Genomic DNA, 9786 nt, shown 5'->3' on the forward strand with positions numbered 1-9786 from the left:
GCAAAGTATAGGAAAAAAAAAAAAAAAAGCCATGTGATGAAAGGCTTTTAGTTTTTTTAAAAAGTGATGAGGAAGTTTTTTTAAAAAACACACAGATGTTGGGTTTATATAAATAATCAAATGAAACATTTTTCTACTGTGTAATTTTCCTGTCATGCATCTAATATGCTTTTCTTTTTCCTGGAAATTCAACATCAGAACTTTATGATGCTGATTGTTTTTCAACAGATAATTGGATAATTCTGGGGTCAGAATAAGAATATAAACATATATATATATGCAAATATATATCTACATATCATACACATATATCTTATTTAAAAGTCTTACATCAAATTCATTATGAGGAATGGGAAGGAAATAGTCTAACACTACTTGAAGTAAGTTCTCTCTATATTTGGGTTCACAATCTATCAATTTTTCTAGGAATGTAGTGCACAGAAGCACAAGAACATGTTATGGGGGAGATGAGAGTACACTTCGGGTGTAACAGGATGTTATTAGCCTTATTCTTAGAGCTTTTGGACTTACAATCCAATAGACTAAAAATACAGCTTTTCACAAAAAAAGCCTGTTTCCCTTCAAGTTTTCAAGCATGGAATTTCCTCCTCACAGCACACAATTCAGGAACAGAGGACTACCTTTCTACTTACCCGGCTATCAAGGGCCATGTCTGAAACAGACACACAGACGCAGACCTGGGGCAGATCATCCTTGTCAGTTTCTTCTTAAGCCCCAGAGTGATTCATCCTGAGAAGGCTGCCCTGGGTCCGCACAGACTCCCTCTGACAGAAAACAGGCCCAGCTCTCCTTTCAAGCCTCTACTTTTCTCCAAAAATAGTAGGTTTTGCCAACCTGCTAGCCAGTATTCTTAAATCACAACCGGGCTTTTATCAGAAATACCAACGTTTGATCCTTGAAAAGCATTCAAGATAAGAGCAGCGTTGCCTACACCACACTGGATGTGAAGATGAGACTTCTGAGAGCGGCTTCAGGCACACAGATCGCCTCCAACAGATGGGGAAGTCCCTCTTCCCTCCAACAGGCCTGAAATAGAACCTCTTTCCTCCCCCAGAAACCGCTGAAAACAGCAAGGCAGACACTAGAGGCTGCTGGCTGTGACACACAGCACCAGGAAAAGAGGCTGCTCGCTGTGGAGGACAGTCCCTCCCGAGTGACAATAAGCCTGGCAGCTAGTTTCTGCAGAGCTTGGCACAGGGATAAGAAAGCCTCTTTAGAAACACAGTTGGCAAAACACTGAGTATAAAGGACACTCCAAGAAAATGTGTAATTACAGACTCAGAATCACTGTCTGGACTACATCCCCACCATACATCCCTTAGAGGACAGCGGGGGTCGTCTGCACCCCACCGGACATCCTGTAGGCACACCACTCTCCAGGCTTCCTTCTTCCTTCATTATATGCAGTGGTGCAGATGGCCACAGAAGGAAAAGCCAACCTACAAGACACTGATATGGTTGTCTCCTTGATTAAATAAAGTTGATGGCTTGGGATCCGAGTTCACACCCAGACTCTACTACTTACTGTCTTGCCTCATTTGGGGTACTTAGCCTGTGAAGGCTTCAGCTCAGAGACGGTGCTGATGAAAAGTTGCACTGCATTTCAAGCCTCAGCAAAGAGCCCGATACACAGTCCCAATCTTCCATGCTGCTGTAATCAACAGCATCACCGCCCCCACCAGTGCATCCTGTGTGCCCCGTTACACCCGGAGTGTACTCACATCCCTCCCACAACATGTTCCTGTGCTTCTGTGCTGGCAGACCCATCTCCAATTGTAAGCCCCATGAGGTCAGGATTGACTCTATAGTCTCAACACCAAGCCCACACACACACGTGCACACACATATGCGGTTAACAGGTATTTGCTGACCAAGTCAGTGAATGAACAGTCCACTTGATGATTTCACATCTCGTTTCTACATAATCCCAATTTAAAAAGCCTTTCCCCAGATGTTAATATAGATGGATAACTAGATTAAGTGAACTGAACCTGGTAACCACATTGAGATGCTGCTGGACACCAATTAAAGAGCATGGCTGAAACAAAGATCCTTTGCTCTGGATGAGTCTGTAGGAATGTAAGCTCCTACCCCAATGCTTTAAGCAGGCTCCCCTGTCTACCAGGGCAAGAAAACTGGGCTCCTTTTTAATTAGGAAGATCTATACGCAAACTTCATTTTGGCATAGAGAAGCATCCTTTCCCTTTGTTTTGCAGAATTAAAAAAAAAAAAGTGGAAAGCAAGATGCGAGGGCTCCAGAATTCATGGGGATCACCACTGAGCAGGAGCCGAACCCCAGAAACTCCTCCTGCAGCCCTGTTCCAAGGCATCCTGTTCCACTGCCTCCCAACAGCCAGCCTGCTCCATCCTGACCCTGAGGATGCCTCTTTGTGACCGAAGCTTTGGAGAGAAAAATAAAGAGTCCCAAACCGGGGTGAATCTGTGAAGGATCTCCCCGGACCTCCTCTCCTGTGTATTTTCACAGATGCAGGATCATAGCTAGGAAGTACCCGACATGACCCTCTGGAACAGCACAGACTCAAGATGACCAATCTTTCAGGATTTACACAGAAACAGACTGGCCACCCAGCACAAACTCAACTTCCTTTAAAGGTCTTTCAAAAGTATAATTTGAAGGGGGGGGGGGGGAAAGCAAACATTAATTCTGTTCTGTGTATGTACAATGTCCATTTTCAAGGAAAAAGTTATCAAAACACAAGTTCATGTTTCAGTGACTTCCAAGGTGCTGCCATGGGAAAGGGAAGCCAAAATAAACCTCAAAACCTTTCCCCCGAAGTTCAAGTCTTTCAAATGCCCTCACCAGACCAGTTTCAAGACTGGTGTTTCCAAGGTTCCATTCCAAGAATCATTTTAGTTACAAGCCTCAAAATAAAAACTGTAATAGTGCATATAACATATGTCATGATTATCCCCAATGCAAATGACGGTCAAACAGGACTGGCTGACGATAAAGGCAGCAGGGCCTGCGAAGTGTGGGTTAAAACAAACAAATGAGAAAGAATCTATTTCTCAGGAAGCACCATCACAGAAGGGGAGGAAGGATTAGTTGAAAGAGGCTAAGAGAGTAAATTTCAACAGTGCTGAACACAAGAAATGTGTCATTATGCGTGGTGATGGATGTTGACTAGATTTATTGTGGTCATTTCGTAACACAAATATTGAATCGTTATGTTGTACACCTGAAGCTGGTATGTCAACTACATCCCAACAAATAAAAATCAAGAAGGTAAAAAAAAAAAAAAAGAGAGTAGGGTAGGGAAGCACAGGAAGTGAGAAGGAAAACGCAGGACAGAAACAAAGCCATGCCCTGGGAGGCCTGGGAAAGTGCACACACAGAGAGGCCGAAACAGGGCCGCAGGATGAGCCAAGGATCGGCCATCAGCCAGAGGAGGAAAAGCCAGCAGAAGCAAGCAGCGAGGATGGGGGAGAACTCACCCCATGTCAAAGGGCAGGCTGCATAGTGGGGGAGCAATTAAACACCAATGACAGATGGAGATAAGGGCATTCCAGGCAAAGTGTCCCTAAGACACCTGAAACCAGCGGCTGTGGGAGGGGCTGGGTGACGGCCACAGACCAGGAGGAGGAGGGCAGCGCATCAGAGAGAAAAGGAAAAAGGTCTTTTAAGGAGAAGGCAGCCAAAGCTTGGGGTGTGGGGTGCTGTTAGGAGGCATATGGGAGCAAAACTGTGTCCGCACAAGGAACTCACCGGCGTGGGGCAGTCTTGAGCCAAAAAGTGGCCCCTCATGGCTGCACCCTCAAAGCTCATCACCTTCTTCCTCCTACAGGGAAGCAGCTATTGCATCCAGAGCACTGAACGGGGATGAAACACTCTGAGATGCAGTTAACATGAAATCACCTTCTGAAAGGAGCGGGGCTAGCTGAAGAAGAGTGACACGTCCACTAGCCACGCTGGGCCTCTGTGTGCGCGCGCAGGCATGCACGTGTGCGCTCATTCAGGACAGGTAGGAGGGATGCCCGTGTTAGAAAGCTTGACGGACCTAGAGGTGATCATACTAAGTCAGAAAGAGAAAGACTAATACCATGTGATATTATTCATATGTGGAATCTAAAAAAAAAAAAAAGATACAACTGTACTTATTTACAAAACAGAAATAGACGTACAGATAAAGAAGACAAACTTATGGTTACCAAAAGTGGAAAGGGGGGCAGATAAATCAGGAGTTTAGGTTCAGCAGATACACACCACTATATTTAAAATAGACATCCAACAAGGGCCTACTGTTACAGTACAGGGAACTCCACTCAATATCTTATAATAACTGCTAACGGAAAAGAAGCTGAAAAACAATAGATTTATATACGTGTGTGTATAACTGAATCACTTGCTCCTTTTATACCTGCAACTAACACAACATTGTAAGTCTACTATAATTCAATTAGAAAATAAACGAACAAAAGAGAAGTTGGCAACTGCCCTCAAGAGCCAAGACTTGAAAACAGAACATGGTAAGTGGACATTTATAACGTGCAGAGAAGTGTAATAAGGAAAAGAATTATTCCAGAGAAAGAACCCAGTGAGGACCATGCAGACAAAAGACACACAATGAAGTCTCCAGAAGGTGAGGACTTGTCCTTTAGTTTCAAACAAGTTGATCCTTTCAAGACTTGATCAGCAAGGGCACGGATCTTTGAGGCAGGCTCTTATTATTCTAATCCTAGCCCAGGCAAAGTTCTCAAAGGCAGAGCCGGTTTCCTCTTTCGTAAAATACACCCCACACCCTTGAGGCCTCCCCCTTCCTGCCACACCAGGTCATCAGCTCAGAGACCCAAACACAGTTCTTGAGGGTCTCAAAATGAAATGGCAGTAAAACCAACTGAAAGCTGAGATGCTGTCAAAAATCTAAGATTCCTGTGCAAAAGAAATGAAATAAAAGATGTGTGGGTGTGTCAATGGAGTCCTGAAGGAGATTAAAGGGCTTAGAACTGTGGGTCTAACTTGGCAATTAATGGGTCGCTGGGAGAGTTGAAGCCACAGTGGGTGCCGGCACAAAGATGAGCATCAGAATCAGAGGGTTTTATTCATGAGGAGGGCATGGCAACCCACTCCAGTATTCTTGCCTGGAGAATCCCATGGACAGAGGAGCCTGGTGGGCTACAGTCCACAGGGTCACAGAATTAGATATGACTGAAGTTGATTTAGAGTGATCACAAGTGATCAGAGTTTATTTTAAAATCTCTCCTAGAACAAAGGGACTGAAGCTGACTCAATTCCTATAAAGCACTGGATTTATGCTTGTAGCTGCTAGAGGTCATTCGTTCACCTCCATTCACAGGAATTAGGAGACAAGAGGCTTTTAAGTGGGCTTCCTTGGTAGCTCAGTTGGTAAAGAATCTGCCTGCCTGCAACGCAGGAGACCCTGGTGTGATTCCTGGGTCGGGAAGATCCGCTGGAGAAGGGATAGGCTACCCACTCCAGTATTCTTGGGGTTCCCTGGTGGCTCAGACAATAAAGAATCTTTCTGCAATGCAGGAGACCTGGGTTCCATCCCTGGGTTGGGAAGATCCCCTAGAGGAGGGCATGGCAACCCACTCCAGTATCCTTGCCTGGAGAATCCCCAGGGACAGAGGAGCCTGGTGGGCTACAGTCCACAGGATTGCAGAGAGTCAGACACAACTGAGCAACTAAGCACAGCACGTGCTTTTGAGTGCTGGGCAGGAGTCAGGGAACTGGGGGGCTCCAGTAGAGACAGGTGTATCTACAGGCACATGCAAAGCCTTCTCTTGTTAGGATATGAACTCAATATTTGATCAACCTTATCAAGCTTCTCCCATCTTCCTGGCCTCACACCCTCCTCCTTGGCTTTATTTGAGCAGACATGGTGACACCACCAACAGGATTACACAGAAAGCTCTCTGAAGAGGCACCTTCACACACACACACACAAACACACACACACACACACACACACAAATGCTGCCTCTATTACAGCCCTCACATTGTACTTGTTTCTGTCTGTTGTTTCTGACCTGGGAGTCCATCCACGGCTAGACCCAAACCATTTTTCATCTTCAGGTTCTCCAGGCCGGCTTGCATGTAAACACTCAACCTAAGATGCACTGAAGTAAACCAAAGAGCTAAGTCATCTTGGGTAAGTAACAACTTCTTGGAAACTCCAGTTTTCTCAAGGATAAGATAAGGGGTGTGGGCAAAGCACAGACTGGCTCTAACAAATGCAAAATACCCTAAATCTTCAGAAAACAAAAGCGCAAAGTCAGGACATACATTGTAACTTTTATATATTTCATGCAACAGAAGATTATATATGATTAACCCTGATGAATATGGCAACTTAAAAAATAAAAAAACCCACTTAGTTTTACCATGCGACCTGTTTCTTTGTTAGTTACCGAAATACAAAAGCAGCCTAGGTTTTCAGGAGGGAAAATCTACATACATGGTGGTCATCCTCAAAAAAAAAAAAAGGTATGGGGAGGGGGGAATGTTAATTCTGACATTTCCTTTTCTCCCCTGAGACCCTCTATCTGGAATAACATTGACATAACAGAAACAAACAAGACTCTTTACAATGGCTACAGTTTAACAAAGGCGTCTATGGATTTTTACCTTCCTGGGTTTCTGCACAAAAGCAGCAAATGTAAGCACAGTTGCCCCAGCAGCTGGCAAGTTCTCTCCCATACGCGAAGAAGTTGTGGAGCAGCTGCGGAATGCAAGATGCTTTTGAACAAGCTGCTATGTGATCCAAAATAAGGCTGCCTGTTCATCTTCCCCACAATGGAAGCGACAGCCCAGCGCAGGTCTGGCGCATGCCCCGCAGCTGCTTCTTTCTTCCGCCCTGGAAACTCAACAAGTAGCTACAAATGAAGCGAGATGCACAAAAGGGGAGAAACCTTGCTGCTAACCCTTTGCACGCCATCCCCTGGTTATAGACACGCAGCTCATTCACACCCAAATGGAAAAATCCATGTACGGCTTTCAAGGGCAATCCCACCCTGGACTCCACTCCATGCCCTTCTTGGTAACAACTTTCACTATTGGGTGGCATTTAATAATGTTATAAGGTCTCCAGTCCTTCACCCAGGATGCTTATTTAAAAGATAAATGCAAAAATCAAGAACTAGGAAGCAGCAATGTTCAGGAGGCTTTCATCAACAACTTGACATAGTACACTTAAAAATAACTATTTCTCCACTTGGCTAAATCGAAAATCTTCCAAGTTTTGGGTTTTTTTTTACCATATGAAATAGTTATCCTGGATGTTCACTCATTGTGTAGCTTAACTGGACGTAACCAGATCCCTCTCTGCCACCTTCCAAATGTTAGTTTGGCAATTTGGGCATCATATACAGTTGACCATATTTGAGCAAACAGTTTTAAAATGTTTAAAACTCTCCTCCCTCCCTGATCAATTCTGTGGCTCATCTTTAAACAGACTCCAGAAAATGTTCAATTTTCCAAGTATATTCCAGAAAGTATTCTATTTTCCGCTTGCTCGGATCAGGCCAGCACAATTTTCACAGACATAGAAATTTTCTTTAGCGTTGTCAATGGCTAGTGAAGGCACAAAGAGAAGACCTGCTTCCTTTTCTCCAGCTTGTTCGGTGGTTTTGAGGGCTTTTTTTAAGTCCTGTCCTCTTGGCCACGGGATACTGGCTTTGAATTTAAAAAGAAAGAGGAATAGCTGGAACATTGGCCACAAAATTACACAGTGGTAACACGAGGAGGAAAACCAGGCGGTTCCAGAGCTCCTTGTAAATTCTTTGGGCGACTAGACAAAGTTTTCCATTATTACCACCCCCACCCCCAAGACAGACACACACGTAACACTTGCTGACAAAAAAGAATATCTAAGTGCATTACCTTGCTGTATGAATGAAGAAGATCAAGTTAACTCTCAACTATTGTACCTCTCCACACAAGGGAAGAGAAGATTCTGTTCTCAAACCTCATTATTAGTTAACACTTGTTGAACGGCTACTATGTGTTAGGATCTGTGCTACTAAGTGCCTTATACGAATGATCACATTTAACCCTTGCAGCTTGAAACCAGGCAATGCTATGATTGTGGTGGTGTTTAGTTGCTAAGTAGAGCCGGACTCTCTTGACTGTGGCCCTTGAGGCTCCTCTGCTCATCGGATTTCCCAGCCAAGAATACTGGAGTGGGTTGCTATTTCCTTCTCCAGGAGATCTTCCAAACCCAGGGATCAAACCCACGTCTCCTGCTTGGGCAGGTGGATTCTTTACCCTTGTGCCACCTGGGAAGCCCCAGCATTACACACCAATAGACGTGGAGGCAGCAGAGGTAGCCGGCCCTTAATCATCATGCCTCGCTGTCTGCACAACTGGCAGTGCCCTAGGATATTCTGAGTCAGGAATGTCATTCCAGGGTTTCAAACAACATTTTTCTCTGAGACAACACACTTTCAGTACACTCAAGACAACACCACCGTCTCATATCATAAACTGGAGTTCAATAAGGCTTAAAGATGTGATGATCTCAGATGCCTAACAGGAATTTCAAAGTCATAACCCACTAGTTATGACTTTAATTAATGAAGGTTGGTGCATTTCCAAGGCAGACTTCATTTTAAACACACATGGCAGCAATGTCAAGAGCTTAGATGGGGTAGGAAATGCAGCCCTTTTCCTGCAGGAAGGCCAACGGAGCTGCGAGCTTCCTAGACAGAACTCCTGAGCCTAGGCCCACCTGCCTAAAAAGATGCCTGCAGAGGCAAACCGCAGCTGTTTCTGCCTCTTTGGTGCTGTCAGATGACTCTAAGCAGTTTAGTTGTCTTCATATACCTTAAGCTTTAAACTAAGAGTTGGGGGAGTTCCCTGGTAGCCTAATGGTTAGGGTTCTGGCTTTCACTGCCAGAACCCATGGGCCTGGGTTAAATCCCTGGTTGGGGAACTGAGATCCTGCAAGTTGCTCTCCGTGGCCTAAATAAATAAACTTGGTTTAGGGGAGGCCCTGAGCCACACAAAAGTCAGCCACAGGTGAAGTCAATCTAATCCTAATAACTAACACCATCAAACCGAACCCAGGCTTAGAGCTTGTACCACTGACTCTGCAATCACCGATCCACGCCTCTCGAGGGGCAGCCTTTGGCGTAGGAACTGGGACTAGCAAACGAACGGTACTCTTTGGAGCGAGACAGACTCTCGGTGCTGGAGACCTCTTTGAACCCGTTTCCCTATCTTTACGGTAGAAGTTATCTTTCTGCGGGAGGCTTAAAAGTGAACGGTGACGATCCTTCCTAAGTGGACATAAGAGTCTCGTACAGAAGGCCTTTCCCTACTTCAGAAGGGAGTGGCGGCAGATAAGAAAACGTGAAATCTATCCATAGATTACGGCGGGATTCGGTTTCACACCAGAGCGGAGCGCCCCGGGTTTCTCCTGGGCAGCACCCCCTCTGGCGTCCTACTCTCGGGAAGCGTCTGTCGCACAGGGAGATAGATGCTGCCCCTGCCATCCCAAGGACAGGCTTGTGCCTAAGTCTGGGGTTTGCACGCAGTGACCACAACCTCGGAGGAGGACAGGAGCTCTCCTCTTTCTCACCGCCGTCCTCTCCCCTCGGCGGAACTTCCAATTACAACAAACCGTCAGGACTGCACCGGAGCTGTAATGCCGACGCCAGAAGCGCTTAACCTCGCACCTGACCCAGATTGCCGCCTGAACTGGAGCCGCCGGGTCGCTGCCTCACAGTAATGCAATTACCGCCTTCTGGAGCTCCCCTCAGGGTACCGGGAGGCGGCCGCTGTCA

General features: G+C 45.6%; 1 protein-coding gene across 2 annotated transcripts in view; it reads right to left on the bottom strand.

The window, feature by feature from the left end:
• The window catches only part of SVIL (supervillin), a 255184-nt gene extending 245425 nt beyond the window's left edge, over positions 1-9759 (bottom strand). The window contains exon 1 of one of the 2 annotated variants that reach the window (XM_010860023.1): positions 9679-9757. The gene's annotated coding sequence lies outside the window, so the exon portion shown is untranslated. Of the gene's footprint in view, positions 1-9678 lie in introns of both variants that reach the window. The other variant, XM_010860021.1, reaches the window with a different exon arrangement.
• Positions 9760-9786: the final 27 nt, after the last annotated feature.

This window comes from Bison bison, unplaced genomic scaffold (assembly GCF_000754665.1).
Source record: "Bison bison bison isolate TAMUID 2011002044 unplaced genomic scaffold, Bison_UMD1.0 scf7180017864461, whole genome shotgun sequence".
NCBI classification, from domain to species: Eukaryota; Metazoa; Chordata; class Mammalia; order Artiodactyla; family Bovidae; genus Bison; species Bison bison.